The sequence below is a fragment of the Thalassophryne amazonica genome, chromosome 5 (assembly GCF_902500255.1).
Source record: "Thalassophryne amazonica chromosome 5, fThaAma1.1, whole genome shotgun sequence".
Classification (NCBI taxonomy): domain Eukaryota; kingdom Metazoa; phylum Chordata; class Actinopteri; order Batrachoidiformes; family Batrachoididae; genus Thalassophryne; species Thalassophryne amazonica.
In genome coordinates this window covers 114,691,803-114,707,211 of record NC_047107.1, presented here as the reverse complement: position 1 = coordinate 114,707,211, position 15,409 = coordinate 114,691,803, and the positions used below count along the sequence as shown (strand labels likewise).

The 15,409-nt window shown below is 46.2% G+C and overlaps 1 long non-coding RNA gene across 1 annotated transcript; it reads right to left on the bottom strand.

The window, feature by feature from the left end:
* Window positions 1-3,737: 3,737 nt before the first annotated feature.
* LOC117509874 lies at window positions 3,738-14,304 on the bottom strand. The gene is made up of 3 exons (XR_004560577.1): window positions 14,294-14,304; window positions 12,957-12,961; window positions 3,738-3,877 (listed from the first exon to the last, which is right to left on the bottom strand). It is a non-coding gene; the product is annotated as an uncharacterized LOC117509874 (long non-coding RNA).
* Window positions 14,305-15,409: the final 1,105 nt, after the last annotated feature.

The following is a 15,409-nucleotide window of genomic DNA, read 5'->3' as shown; positions in this document are numbered from 1 at the left end:
ATATGGTTTTTGCAAAAAATAATAAGACCTCGTACAATCAGTATGGCACTCTATGGTAAATCTTCATGGAGTAGACAGTTCTCAAAATCTGACTGACTGTGCAAGAAGGAGAAGAGTGAGGAAAGCCACCAAGATGCCCACACAACCCAGGAGAAGTTATAGGCTTCTGTGGCTGTGAGTGGAGAAATTGTGCACAGAACAGCTTTGCATTTTGCATCACACTCTTAGCTTCATAGTGGAGCTGAGTAGAGAAGGATTTTCTTTCACCAAAACAGAATCAAATCCAGGCTTACCTCCAGATGTACCTTCTGGCAATTTGTAGCTAAACTTTCAGGTCTTCTTATAAGAGAATCCTTCTATTCTCCATGAAGCTGTGTAACAGGTTTTAGTCGACTGGTCAGTGTCCGCCGGCGCCTCCCATGACAGGGACTGTGAGTTTGCGTCCCGAGGGAAGCAAGTGGGAGGAGCCAATCACAACACAATGCAGATGCATGAGACAGTACAGTACTACTACACTATCATGAAAAAATAATCATATGAATGCCGATGCCGTAGAAAGGTATAAAAGTATCTGTTATCTATAAGCTTGCTTTTGGACAGCTTTAAAATGTGAGTCAGATTCATACAGTGAGCCAGACAATGCTGACTGGTTTTGTGTGTGTATGTGTGAAAGAGTCTGCGGCATTTCTACACAATCTTCACTTGATAATTGAGGTGTGAAAACAAAGTGTGGCTCCAGGAAGTACGTTTTTCTTCATCTCACCTATGCTGCTCTAAGTCACTCACTCATTTTCAACCGCAATCCAGTTAAGGGTCTAAGTCAAAGTGTTTATTTGTTCTGCCGCTGCTAAATGTCACAATTTTAAATGTGCTATTTTCATTTCTGGTTTTAGTAAAACACAGACAACCTGAATTTAACTGCTATACCTGCAATGGTGATGGAAGGGGAGTAAAGTATATGCAACAAAACTTTCATCTTCTTCTTTTTCTTTCTGTTTGTCTCGTTAGGGGTCACCACAGCAGATCAATTGTTTCCATCTCACCCTGTCACACCAACCACCTGCATGTCCTCCCTCAGTACATCCATGAACCTCCTCTTTGGCCTCCTTCTTCTCCTCCTGCCTGGTGGCTCCATCCTCAGCATCCTTCTCCTATATACCCTGGGTCCCTCCTGTGCACATGTCCAAACCATCTCAGTCTCGCCTCTCTGACTTTGTCTCCAAACCGTCCCTCTTGAGCTGTCCCTTTGATATGTTCATTCCTATTCCTGTCCATTCTCATCACTCCCAAAGAGAATCTCAACATCTTCAGCTCTGCCTCCTGTCTTTTTGTTAGTGCCACCGTCTCTAAGCCATACAACAGAGCTGGTCTCACTACTGTCTTGTAAACTTTCCCCTTCACTCTTGTAGGTATTCTTTGGTCACAGATCACTCCTGCCACTGTTCTTCACCCACTCCACCCTGCCTGTACTCTCTCTTCACCTCTCTACCACATTCTCCATTACTGTAGACAGTTGACAACAAATATTTAAACTCATCTACTTTCACCACTTCTACTCCTTCTAACTGCACTATTCCACTGGGCTCCCTCTCATTCACACACATGTACTCAGTCTTGCTCCAACTGACTTTCATTCCCCTTCTCTTCAGAGCATATCTCCACCTTTTCAGGCTGGACTCAACCTGCTCTCTACTCCCTACAGATCACAATGTCATCTGCAAACATTATAGTACACGGAGACTCCTGTCTGATCTCATCCGTCAACCTGTCCATCACCATTGCAAACAAGAAAGGACTCAGAGCTGATCCTTGGTGTAATTCCACCTCCACCTTGAATGAATCTGTCATTCCTACTGCACATCTTACCACTGTCATACTATCTTTGTACATGTCTGCACTACCCTCACATACTCTCTGCCACTCCAGACTTCCTCATACAATACCACAACTCTTCTCTTGGCACCCTGTCTTAAGCTTTCTTTAAATCCACAAACACACAGTGTACCTCCTTCTGGCCTTCTCTGTACTTCTCCATCAGTATTTTCAGGACACATGGCATCTGTAGTGCTCTTTCTCAGCATTAAACCATATTGCCACTCACAGATCTTCACCTGTTTTCTAAGCTTAGCTTATACTCCTCTTTCCCATAACTTCATGCTGTGGCTGATAAACTTTATGCCTCTGTAGTTACTGCAGCTCTGCATATCACCCTGTTTTTAAAAAAATAGGAACCAGCACACTTTGGCTCCAGTCCTCATGCATCCTCTTGCTTTCCAAGATTTTATTAAGAAATCTGGTTAGAAACTCCACTGCTCTCTCTCCTATGCATTTCCATGCCTCCACTGGAATGTCATCTGGACCAACTGCCTTTCCACTTTTCATCCTCTTCATCGCTGCTCTCACTTCATCCTTACTAATTTCTTGCACTTCCCGATTTACTCTCTTCACATCATCCAGCCAGTTCTCTCTCATTTTCTTTATTTATCAGCTCCTCAAAATATTCCCTCCACCTTCTCTACGGATTCTCCTTGCTTCTCAGCACATTACCATTGTCATCTTTTACCACCCTAATCTGCTGCACATCTTTTGCAGCACTGTCCCTGTGTCTGGCCAATCGGTACAAGTCCTTTTCTCCTTCCTTACGATTTAACTTCTTGGACAGCTTGCTGTTGTTGGGGAAAGTGTAGTGACACAAACCCACAACAGGGGGCGCAAATGAACGGTCAATAGATGAGCCAAAAGGTAACAATTTAATGTTGTGAATGTGCACAACGAATATACAGACAATCTCAGAATCTGATAGCAGTCAATACACAAAGGTGACGTGTGGGCAGGCTCGAGGATAGAAGACGTCTGTCCTGAGAAGAGCCAGAACCACACGATTTCCGCCGCCACTGAACCTGGTGAATCCTGGAGCCGCCAAGTCCCGAATTCCCAGGTGATCACCGTCCCCGACTGTCGGATCTGGTACTGCTGGCGAGAGCACCAAACAGTGAGATGTGGGTGTGTGCACACCCAGTAACAAAAACAGTCAGAAGGTGGAAAGTCACCTCCACCTCTAATCACACACTCGTGCAGCTCCTGTTAACCACTTATCTGGTTGGGGTGTGAAGCGAAGCCGTCGCTGATCACACCAAAACGCCAATCCCACAGATAAGGCAACACCCACAGGAAAACAGCTGCAAAGAAGTTCAGACTATAAAGTCATTGTTAAGTTCAGATACAGCAGAGAATATTACCTTCACAGGTAGATGATATCTCGGCAATGAGGTGGAGATGACGTCCGGGTTTTATGCAGTAGTACGATGAAGTGTAGATGGGTGACAGCTGTCATGAGATAATGAGTGACAGCTGTCACCCCCGGCTATGTCCGTGGCGGTAGCGCCCTCTCGTGCCTGAAGCCCGCACTTCAGGCAGGGCGCCCTCTGGTGGTGGGCCAGCAGTACCTCCTCTTCTGGCGGCCCACACAACAGCTATATGCCTTTTCCTTAGCTTTTGCCATTTCTCTTTTTGTCTTATGCCACATATCCTCATACTACTTTCTTCATCTCTCCGGCTATTCCAATTCTTTTTCATCAACCTTTTTCTCCCTTATGCTTTTATAGACATCTTTGTTCCACCACCAAGTTTCCTTATCTTCCTTCCACTGTTCGCATGTCACACCCAGTACCTTTGTCGCTGTCTCGCTCACCACATCTGCAGTACTTTTCCAGTTGTCCAAAATGGTTTCTCCTCCATCCAGTGCCTGTCTCAACTGCTCACTGAATTTCACACAACAGTCTTCCTCCTCCAGGTTCCACCATCTGATCCTTTGTTGAGCTCTGACTCTCTTCTCCTTCATCACCTCTAAAGTTATCCCACAAACCACCATCCTGTGCTGTCTAACTACACTTTCTCCTGTCACCACCTAACAATCTCCAATTTCTTGTAGCTTGCATCTCGGTAACCGAATGTTGTCCACCTGTGTGCACCTTTCTCCACTTTAATGTCACCCTGTGCTCCTCCCTTTTCCTAAAGTAGGTATTCACCACAGCCATTTCCATCCTTTTTGCAAAATCAGCTACCATCTGTCCTTCTGCTTTCCTGTCCTTGATACCTTATCTACTCATTACTTCCTCATCACCTCTGTTCCCTTCACCAACATGCCCATTGAAGTCTGGTCCTATTACCGTTCTTTCATGCTTGGGCACAGTCTTCAACACTTCATCTAACACACTCCAGAAATTTTCTTTCTCCTTCAACTCACAACCTTCCTGTGGGGCATATGCAGTGATGATATTCATCATCACCCCTTCAATTTCCAACGTCACACTCATCACCCTGTCGGACACTCGCTTAACCTTGATTACACTCTTAACATACTCTTCCTTCAAAATGACTCCAACACATTTCTCTTCCAATCCTCATCATGATTCAACAATTCAAACCCACCACCTATGCTCCTGTTCTTACTTCCCTTCCAATTGGTCTTTTGTACACACAGTATAGTTACATTTCTCCTCTCCATCATGTCAGCCAGCTCTCTTCCCTTTATCAGTCATACTGCCAACATTCAAAGTCCCAACTCTGACTTCCACCCTTGTACATTTCCGCGTCTCTTGCTGTCTGTGGACACGTTTTCCTCCTCTTCTTCTTTGGCCAGCAGTAGCTCAATTTCTGCCAGCACCCTGTTGGGCAACAGCACCGGTGGTGGTCATTGTTAACCTGGGCCTCGACTGATACAGTATGGAAATTCGATTTGTACTTAGCATGGTTGGATTGACTTGTTTTACACTGGATGCCCTTTCTGATGCAACCCTACTCATTTATCCAGGCTTGGGACCGGCACTCAGAGTGTACTGGCTGCACTCCCCTTGTGGTTAGGGTAAAAACTTGGTTAGAGATGCCACGAAGTAGGCGGCAGCGTCTTAACCATGTATGTGTTGCATATTTGATATAGTACAATGCGTCCAGAAGTATTCACAGCACTTCATTTTTTCCACACTTTATGTTACTGCCTCATTCCAAAATAGAGTCAATTAATTTTTTCCCTCAAAATTCTACTCACAACACCCCATAATGACAATGTGAAAAATGATTTTTTTTTTGGCAAATTTATTAAAAATGAAAATCTAAGAAATCACATGTACATAGGTTTTCACATCCTTTGCTCAATACTTTGTTGATGCACCTTTGGCAGCAATTACAGCCTCAAGTCTTCTTGAATGTGATGCCCCAAACTTGGCGCAACTATCTTTGGGCAGGTTTTCCCATTTCTCTTTGCAGCACCTCTCAAGCTCCATCAGGATGGATGGAGAGAGTCGGTGTATAGCCATTTTCAGATCTCTCCAGAGATGTTCAGTATGATTCAGGTCTGGGCTCTGGCTGGGCCACTCAAGGACATTCACAGAGTTGTCCTGAAGTCACTCCTTTGATATCTTTGTTGTGTGCTTAGGGTCATTGTCCTACTGAACCGTCACTCTAGTCTGAGTTCAAGAGCGCTCTCGAGCAGGCTTTCATCCAGGATGTCTCTGTACATTGCTACTTTCATCTTTCCCTCAATCCTGACTAGTCTCCCTGTTTCTGCCACTGAAAAACATCCCTACAGCATGATGCTGCCACCACCATGCTTCACTGTTGAGTTGGTGCCTGGTTTCCTCCAAAAATGATACCTGGCATTCATGCCAAAGAGTTCAATCTTTGTCTCATCAGACCAGAGGATTTTGTTTCTCATGGTCTGAGAGTCCTTCAGGTGCTTTTGGCAAACTCCAGGCAGGCTGCAATGTGCCTTTTACTAAGGAGTGGCTTCCATCTGGCCACTCTATTGTACAGGCCTGATAGGTGGATTGCTGCAGAGATGGTTGTCCTTCTCGAAGGTTCTCCTCTCTCCACAGAGGAATGCTGGAGCTCTGACAGAGTGACCATCGGGTTCTTAGCCAGCTCCCTGACTAAGGCCCCTCTCCCCCGATCATTCAGTTTATACGGGTGGCCAGCTCTAGGAAGAGTCCTGGTGGATCAGAACTTAATGATGGAGCCGACTGTGCTCATTGGGACCTTCAAAGCAGCAGAAATGTTTCTATACCCTTCCTGATTTGTGCCTCGAGACAATCCTGTCTCGGAGGTCTGCAGACAGTTCCTTTGACTTCATGCTTGGTTTGTGCTCTGACATGCACTGTCAACTGTGGGACCTTATATGTAGACAGGTGTGTGCCTTTCCAAATCATGTCCAATTAAGCTGTATTTCCCCCAGTTGGACTCCAATTAAACCGTAGAAACTTCTCAATGATGATCAGTAGAAGCAGGATACACCTGAGCTCAGTTTTGAGCTTCATGGCAAAGGGTGTGAATACTTACGTACATGTGATTTCTTAGTTTTTTTTTTTCTAAATTTGCAAAAATCAATAAAAGGAAAAAAAAAGAAATGTTTTTTTCACAATGTCATTATGGGGTGTTGTGTATAGAATTTTAAGGAAACAAATGAATTTCATCCATTTCGGAATAAGGTTATAACATTTAAAAACATGTGGCAAAAGTGCAGCCCTGTAAATACTTTCTGGATGCACTGTGTATTCCTAATTGTCTCAGTATTTTTTTCCTGGTTTAGCAGTCTCAGTGGAGACTCTCTTGAAATATAGGGATACAATTCTGTGTTTAATATTACTCACTTATCACTAACCATAACCATAAACAACCATGGTACAACCTGTTCTTAAGAAACATGATTTGGACCAGGAGATAATGGGAAATTATAGGTCAGGTCAGGTCTGGGGAGCAGCACTGGTAACTTCCACTATCATCTTTATAAAATTCATGCTGGTTGGGGATTGCTGCAATAATCATGATCGTGAGTTTGACACTGTTTACTTTATGTACATGTTCTATCTATTGTTCTACCTATTGGGTATATACACACATGCATACATACATACATCTTCAGTCGCTTATCCGGGAACAGGTCGTAGGGGCAACAGCTCCAGCAGGGGACCCCAAACGTCCCTTTCCAGGGACACATTATCCAACTCTGACTGTGGGATCCCGAGGTGTTCCCAGGCCAGTGTGGAGATATAATCGTCTTCCCCAGGGTTTCCTCTCAGTTGGATCTCCCTAGAGAGGCGCCTAAGAGGCATCCTTACCAGATGCTCAAATCACCTCAGCTGGTTCCTTTCAAAGCGAAGGAGCAGCGGCTCTGCTCCAAGCTCCCCACGGATGACCGAGCTTCTCACCCTATCTCTAAGGGAGACACCAGCCACCCTCCTAAGGGAGCCCATTTTGGCCGCTTATACCCGTGATCTAGTTCTTTCTGTCATGACCCAACCCTCATGACCGTAGGAACAAAGATTGACCAGTAGATCGAGAGCTTCGACCTTTTGGCTCAACTTCTTTTTTATCGCAACAGGATGGTAGATCAAATGCAACACCGCCCCCGCTCACCGATTCTCCGGCCAATCTCATGCTCCACTGTCCCCTCACTCATGAACAAGAACCCAAGGTTCTTGAACTCTGTCACTTGGGGCAAGACCATATTCCCTACCTGTAGTAGGCAATCTATCAGTTTCCTGCTGAGAACCATGGCCTCAGATTTAGAGGTGCTGATTCTCATCCCACCTGCTTAACACTCGGCTGCGAACCGATCCAGTGAGTGTTGGAGGTCACAGGCCGATGGTGTCAATGGGACCACATCATCTGAGACCCTGAGCCCACCAAACTGAAGACTCTCCAGCCCTGACTACGCCTCGATATCCTGTCCATGAATATTACCAACTGGATAGGTAACAAGGTGCAGCCCTGGCAGAGGCCAACCCCCACTGGAAACGAGTTCGACTTGACTTACAGCCGAGAACTCGAACACAGCTCTCACTTTGTGAGTACAGAGATTGGATGGCCCTGAGAAGGAACCCCCTCACTCCATACTCTTGCACCACCTCCCACAGTATCTCCCAGGGTATCCGATCATATACTTTCTCCAAGTTCACAAAACACATGTAGACTGGATGGGCATACTTCCAGCCACCCTCCTTGTTAGAGTGAAAAGCTGGTCGGTTCTTCCACGACCAGGACAGAACCCGCATTGTTCTTCTTCAATCAGAGGTTTGACTATCGGCTGAACCCTCCTTTCCAGCACGCTATTAGGTATTAATTCTATTCATTATTAATACTACTGTCAGGATTCGAGGTCGTGTGGCACAGAAGGTGATTGGACACAAATGTAAACTCTCAGACGCATCGTCTGAGAGTTTACATTTGTGTCCATTTGTGTAATAATAATCTTTATCTCACAAACAGTCCAGGGTCCGGTACACAGAAAGGCAGGCCGCGTAGCAAAGGTACAGATGAGGGCAAGGCAAAATATGTGGTCAGGAACAGGCTGAGGTCGAAGGCACAGTGAGACACAATATCAGAGACAGAAGGCAAAATCTGGAAAAACAGAATGAGGTCAAAAACCACTGAGATAAACAAGACGAGATCAGGGCTGGAATGAAGATACAAAGATCAACGAGCTGGCACTGCGGTGAGGGAAGTGAGCGCTAAATAACAGGTGATGTAACAAGGTGCACGTGTGATCGAGGGTTCTGGAAGGAGGTGTGGTCTGATGAACCAAAGAGACGGGATGAGAAGCAAGAGAGGGAAAGAGAGTGTGTGTGAGTGAAAACGAAGCAGATCAAAAGCAAATGGAGTCAGTGAATGAAAACCTGATGGTGAAAGTATAACGTGTCCACAGACCAACAAAAGGAGACGTGAATCAAATATAGGGCAAACTAGGAAAGAGAGTGACAGACCTTAAAATAGCACAAGAATAATAAGACTAAAAACACCACTTGAACCAATTCTAAATCTGACATCACAGAAAATAAAGAAAGAACAGAAACAAAACCAGAACCTACAGTAAAACAATGGAATGACTAGAACAAATGATCATAGAAAACAATACCAAAAACAAAAAGAATACAACAAGATAATAAAACGCCAAAGATACATAATAAATGCAACCAGAGAAAACATAATACAAAATGATCAAAAAGGCAACCAAAAGGATCAAATCCGGGATGCAGATGACAATAGGGTACAAACCCATAACCTCGCCCTGAGCCCGGACAAAATAATCCAACTGACAAGAGAACAGAATTATATTTAGCTTCCTGCCACATGCAAATTAGATGTGATTATATGTATTCAGCGACTTTTAGCTACATTTCTGAGAGCCCAAAGTGAGTTGTGGTGAGATGTTTATGGTAACACTGCCACTCAGGCAGACAGTCTCTTGAAAGTGACCATGTACGAGCTGCAGTTAGGTGAACCATGGGCATTCTCTTGCCTTTTTTAAAGTCACAGGGTTCCTCAGCAGTGAGACCCCTGCGTGTTTGATGATGCTCAGAGAAACACGCAACATAGCCAAAGTGTTGTGGTTGACGTTCCATCATGATGCAAGTGACACTCCTCATCTGAGTTTCACTAAGTAACAATTCGTCTCACACAAAGGCATTCCAGTGGAATTCAAGGATCCTCCGAAGAGACCAAATACCAAACCCATCCAGTCGCCACTGTGGGTCGTGTGTGTCCAAGTGTCCAAGTCTCACAGACTGAAAGCACCAGAACCAAGAAAGTCTTGCAAAGACATCAGCATCATAAAACTCCTGTGTCCAGCACCATCTTGGGACATTGTGTAAAAGCTCTCATATCAATCAAAGATGTCCTTTCTTGTCTTTTTTTGTGTGTGTGGACTCAGGGAGACACAGGAATAATTCCATTCATTGTGGGTAATGATGGAGAGATAATAGATTGAGAAACAAACAAACAAAACATGTACCAGTATGGAGACAGACGAGAGCTGCTGCAGTGAGGGAGGCTTTCTCACACCCCAGTCCACCTGCTGCAAAGTGACACACACACACACACACACACACACACACACACACACACACACACACACCACACACACACACACACACACCACACACACACACACACCACACACACACACACACACACACACACACACACACACACACTCCTGTAACCCAGCACTTTGCTGATGCAGCAGAACAGCAGCCAGCATGTATCTGGATCTAAACAGGGTGTCTGAGCATGCAGAGGGGCAGTGTGGTGCAGCGTGACAGATAAGTGTCTTCTTGGCGGGCTTTATGCCTGAGACGGCTGCTGATGCTCAGGGTTATAGATAGACACGGGGGACCTGGCGTCTGCAGCGTTCAGCACATACCAGATGGAAGGCATCGGCTCTACGCATGTGCGTGTTCAAGCGAGGTCAAGCTAGAGCTGAGTTTGTTTTTGAGCGAGGGAGGGGGAACGTGATAAAAGAAGAAAATTAGAAGAGTGAAAGAGATGCTGAGGATAATGATGGACGGCTCAAACACCACAGCGGCATAAATGATCAGCTGTCACATGGAAACGTCATCTATGCAGGCCCAGCTACATGACAATCCACCAGGGTGTTAAATGATCTAGAAGAGCCCAGTCAACATGCTGCAATTACTGCAGTTTTTGAATGACTTTGCTTGCCGTAATACAAATTATGACTATATGGTGCACTTCTATGTGCACTTATCTGTAGTTGAGGTTGTAGTGACTCACCCTCTTCACTGAGTCTTACCTGAATTGCTTTGCCTGCCTCTGCTTTTGTGTTTTATGCAACTGAGAGGAGTAAAAGAGAAAGAGCTGTCACTCTGTTGGTTGTTCCGAGTTTGTCTCCAGAGCGGGGTGTCTTACATTCTGCAGATCTCTGAGTTTACAATGTAAGACATACAGTCGTCTTTAAACAAAGAATAAGACAACAGGTGAGATGGACAAGTTGCTGTTCTTTTCTGGTAGTTTAATATCAGTTATGTCCGAAAGGTCAAGGTCATAGAGCCACACAAGCCAGGAAAGATTGTGTCGGAATAGAGAAATGACACAAAAAGACAGATTGTGAGATGGTTGAGAAAGAGAGAGAGAGAGAGAATCAATGCACAGAAATGCACTAAATCAGAGAAATAAACCATTATTTTCTGATTAACAGTGGTTAGATTCTGACACTCAAATAACTTGGTCACAAATCCACATGACCCCGACCTTGACAAGGTCGACCACAGCCTTGTATTAATGACCGAAATAATGATTACAGGACCCCAGCCATAATGACATCAACAGAACCGATCAATCAACAATCAATCAATCAATCAATCAATCAATCAATCAATCAATCAATCAATCAATCAATCAATCAATCAAGCAAGCAAGCAAGCAAGCAAGCAAGCAATCAAAGTTTATTTATATAGTCCTTTCCACAGCCCAGAGGGTGACCAAAGTGCGTCATAGTCAGATAAAAACATAGAGAATAACTTAAGACAATAAGCAAATTTAAAACAGACACATCAATAAAAATATGCATCTAAAATATCAGCAGATAAGAATAAAATGTCAGAGCACTGCCGGTTGTGCAAAAGCCATTCTGAAAAGGAAGGTTTTTAATTTAGATTTAAAAAGACCCAAGTCAGTGGTGGTGTGGATCTCGGGGTGGGGGACTTGTTCCACAGTCTGGGTGCGGCCGCAGAGAAAGCCTGGTCCCCACAGTGGCAGTATCTGGACCTCGGAACCTCTAGTGCACACTGGTTAGACAATCTCAAAACTCTGGTTTGGTCCCGATGTGTCAGCAGCTCGGCTCAGTACGGTTTGGTCAAAAACCATTCAGAGCTTTAAAAACAAACATAAGAATTTTAAAATCAATTCTAGCCTGAACTGGATCACACCCAAGCTTACTGATCTTAACATTTACAACACCCCAGCATTACTCAGCTTAATATCATTATCTGTACTATATAGTGCTGCTAAAAGTTATGTATACTCTTGAACTTTTATGCGTTTGAATTTTGTTGTGACATCAAATCAATGAATTAAATAAATAAATTAAAAACAAGGCTCATTTATATTAAAATTTCTAAAATGTTGCCCTTTAAAAGCTAATCTCTACAATATGACACAAGTCAAATAAAAATACAAAAGTCAAAACAATGGCATGTATGAGCACATACATAACTTATATCATTTTACAGCCAGCTTTCTTCAGACAAGTCAGGGGGCGCATACATGAACATTTCCAAGTCAGTGAATATGCCTTGTACTTTGTTGTACATCAATCTTTAAAAAAAATACAAACAGTACGGTACTTTATGGTACGTAAATCTGTCTACAGGAAGCAGTTCTCAAAAATTGGGTGACCATTCACAAAGGAGAAGAGTGAGGAAAGCCATCAAGACACCTAGACAACTCTGAAGAAGTTGGGCAATCGGGAACTCCTTGCGGTGAAAGAGGCTCTTGAGGAGTGGAGACATCTGTTGGAGGGAGCCGCGGTACCATTTACGGTTTTCACGGACCATTGGAACCTGGAGTATATCAGGACCGCCAAGCGGCTGAACCCCAGGCAAGCCCGCTGGTCACTGTTCTTCGGACGTTTTGACTTCCGGATCACCTACCGCCCCGGGACCAAGAAGCAAAGATCTGACGCCTTGTCCCGGGTTCACGAAGAGGAAGTCAAAACCGAGCTGTCAGATCCACTGGAACCAATCATCCCTGAGTCCACTATCGTGGCCACCCTCACCTGGGACGTGGAGAAGACCGTCCGGGAGGCCCTGGCACGGAGCCCGGACCCAGGGACCGGCCCGAAGAACCGTCTGTATGTTCCACCAGAGGCCAGAGCTGCAGTCCTGGACTTCTGTCACGGTTCCAAGCTCTCCTGTCACCCAGGGGTGCGAAGAACCGTGACAGTGGTCCGGCAGCGCTTCTGGTGGGCGTCCATGGAGACCGACGTCCAGGAGTATGTCCAGGCCTGTACCACCAGAGCCAGGGGCAAGGCAGACCACTCAAAGACTCAAGGACTCCTTCAGCTGCTCCCGGTGCCTCATCGCCCCTGGTCACACATTGGCCTGGACTTTGTCACGGGCCTCCCGCCGTCCCAGGGCATGACGACCATCCTCACGATAGTGGACCGATTCTCCAAGGCGGCCCACTTCGTGGCCCTCCCGAAGCTCCCAACGGCCCAGGAGACAGCAGACCTCCTGGTCCACCACGTCATCCGTCTGCATGGGATACCAACTGAGATTGTCTCGGATCGTGGTCCTCAGTTCTCCTCTCAAGTCTGGAGGAGTTTCTGCAGAGAACTGGGGGCCACCGTGAGCCTCTCGTCCGGGTATCACCCACAGACGAATGGACAGGCAGAGCGGGCTAACTAGGAGCTCGAACAGGCCCTTCGCTGTGTGACATCCATGCACCCGGTGGCCTGGAGTGGCCATCTGGCCTGGATCGAGTACGCTCATAACAGCCAAGTGTCCCCTGCCACCGGCCTCTCCCCATTTGAGGTGTGTCTGGGGTACCAGCCCCCATTGTTTCCAATAGTGGAGGGAGAGGTCGGTGTGCCCTCGGTCCAGACCCACCTACGAAGATGCCGTCGCATGTGGCGCACCGCCTGTTCTGCCCTGTTGAAGGCCCGGACGAGGGCCAAGGCCCATGCAGACCGCCGGAGTTCCCCGGCCCCTGCATACCAGCCCGGGCAGGAGGTGTGGCTGTCAACGAAGGACATCCCCCTACAGGTGGACTCCCCTAAATTGAAGGACAGATACATCGGCCCGTTCAAGATCCTCATGGTCCTCAGTCTGGCCGCAGTGAAGCTCCAGCTCCCAGCTTCACTGTGGATCCACCCAGTTTTTCACGTCTCCAGGATCAAATCACACCACACCTCGCCCCTCTGTACTCCCGGATCGGCGCCGCCTCCTGCCCGGATCATCGACGGGGAGCCGGCATGGACAGTTCGCAGGCTCCTGGATGTCTGTCGGAAGGGCCGGGGGTTCCAGTACTTGGTGGACTGGGAGGGGTATGGACCTGAAGAACGCTCCTGGGTGAAGAGGAGCTTCATCCTGGACCCGGCCCTCCTGGCCGATTTCTACAACCGTCACCCTGACAAGCCGGGTCGGGTGCCAGGAGGCGCCCGTTGGGGAGGGGGGGTCCTGTTGTGTGGGCCGCTGAAGAGGAGGTACTGCTGGACCACCACCAGAGGGCGCCCTACCTGAAGTGCGGGCTTCCGGCACGAGAGGGCGCAGCCGCCTCCAGGGAGCAGCTGGGAGTGGCAGGTGCCACTCATCATCATCATCAACCACATAAAAGCCGGACAGCATCTGCACCTCGCTGCCGAGATATCGTCTTACCTTCTAGGTAATACTCTCAGCCGTTGTTGTGCCGAATGCACATAATTATTTCTGAACTGTTTGCAGGCGTACCTGTTTCCCTACTTGCAGCCGGAAGCTGGGTTTGTGGATGGTGGAAGAGTGACGGTCTTCACTCCTCACTCCAAACTTTGATAAGTAGTTGATTCAGGCTCTGCATAAACTGTGTACTTGTTTCGGAGGTGGAGGTGTTTTTTCCCACCAGAAAAAGGAGAGACAGTTTTGCTGACTGTTTTACTGGGTGTGTACACACACACTCACCATTAACCGTTTTTGCTTCCTGCCAGCAGTACCAGATCTGACAGGTGGAGACGGTGGCCACCTGGGGACTTGGGACTTGGCGGCTCCAGTATACTCTAGATCCGCTGGCAGTGGAAAACGTGTGGGATCCGGCTCTTCTCTGGACAGACGTCTTCTATCCTCGAGCCTGCCCGCATATCACCTTTGTATATTTGACTGTATTCCAAAATCTGCAATTGTCTGTATTTCATTGTGCACATTTCACAACAGTAAAGTGTTAAACTTTTGGCTCATCCATTGTCCATTCATTTATGCCCCCTGTTGTGGGTCCATGTCACTACACTTTCCCAACAGGTTTGTTGTTTGAAAATCCTTCCCTGCTCCACTTTGAGACTGTGAGGGGAGCAACGGCTAAATGTTGCACTATGCACAATTGCTCCAATCACAGCCACAGACACCAATAACCTCTTCAGAGTTGTCATGGATGTCTTGGTGGCTTTCCTCACTATTCTTCTTCTTGCACAGTCTCAGTTTTTGAGAACTGCCTCCTCCAGAAAGATTTACTATACAGTATCACACTGTATTTCTTACAGATTGATGTAAATGAAGTAAAAATGTAAAGAATGTCATTACAAAATTTAATGTCATGTCATCACAAAATTTAAGCATGCAAAAACAAACTTTTTTGGTTGCTACACGAGTAATGGTTAACCTTTGCCACCCTTCGAGCAAGCACATTGGTAACAGTGGTAAGGAAGGTGTTTTTTGATTGTGGGACGAAATCTCAAGCAGACCAGGCTCAGTTGGGTGACCATCTGCTTTGGCCATATGAACAATAATAAACTATGAATAAAAACAAAACCACAACAAGGAATTATCAAACATGCAAAGACAGCTGATGTTGCTAAGCAACCACATACCTACTGAGTCCAATTATCAGAATAACCTTCAGCTCAAAAGGCAACCAAGATGTGAAAAGCACA